This window comes from Octopus bimaculoides, chromosome 13 (assembly GCF_001194135.2).
Source record: "Octopus bimaculoides isolate UCB-OBI-ISO-001 chromosome 13, ASM119413v2, whole genome shotgun sequence".
In the NCBI taxonomy this organism is placed as follows: domain Eukaryota; kingdom Metazoa; phylum Mollusca; class Cephalopoda; order Octopoda; family Octopodidae; genus Octopus; species Octopus bimaculoides.
In genome coordinates, this window is record NC_068993.1 from 15,976,003 (window position 1) to 15,977,219 (window position 1,217).

Genomic DNA, 1,217 nt, shown 5'->3' on the forward strand with positions numbered 1-1,217 from the left:
CACACACACACACACACACACACACTCACACACATACACACACACACCCATACACCCACACACACACAAACATATATATATATATTTTAACAAACGAAGGAGAAAATTCCTTCAATGGGGTGTAATACATCCAACTCGTACGTCTCTATATATGTATGTATGTGTGTGCGTGTCTTTGTGTCTGTGTTTGTCACAACAGGAGTTGGTGTGTTTACGTTCCATTATCTTAACGGCAAAAGAGATCCCTTTGCAATAAGTACTACGCTTAAAAAATAAGTCCTTGGCCTCGATTTGTTCGACTTAAAACTTTCAAGGCGGTGCTCCATCATGGACGCAGTCAGATGACTGAAAGACGTACATGAATAAACGAATAAAAGAGTATATATATATATATATATATATTTATGTGTGTATGCATGTGTGTGTGTGCGTATGTGTGTGTGCAAGTAAAGAATCAGAGAGAGAGAGCGAAAAGGAGAAAGGAGTAAGAGACACGCGGAAAGACAAGCAGACAAGCTGATAGATAGATAGATAGATAGATAGATAGATAGATAGAGAGAGAGAGAGAGAGGGGGGGAGAGTGAGAGAGACATACATACATACATACATACATACTTACACGCATGCAAAGACTCAAAACGTCTCTGTGCATGACGTAAATATCCACACAAGCGTACTTTTACTTACATTCGTTGTATGTTCGCATCACTTTGTCTATGTACTTAGAACATTACATGACAGAAGCTGCATTCAAGTCAATCAGCTCTACGTCAATTCTGAGAAGTTACGGAAGACATATTGCCATTCACAGATGACATATTGTCTTTCGATAAACGACATTTTGTCTGTCATCCTTAAATATGTATTTTGCCAGTTTCTTGAAAAATATAAAGATAATGAATAAAATAAAATCTGAAACAGAGACTTTCGTAGACGTCTCGTTTGTGTATGTATGTATGTATGTATGTATGTATGTATGTATGTATGTATGTATGTATGTATGTATGTATAAGTGAGTATGCGTATTTATATATGTATATATTTATATGCGCATACATGTACATGTACATTTACACTTATATCTATATATACATACATATGAATATATACACATATGCTTATATATAGTGATATATATACATACATATATATATATATATATATATATATATATATACATTTGCTTATATATAGTGATATATATACTTATATACCAG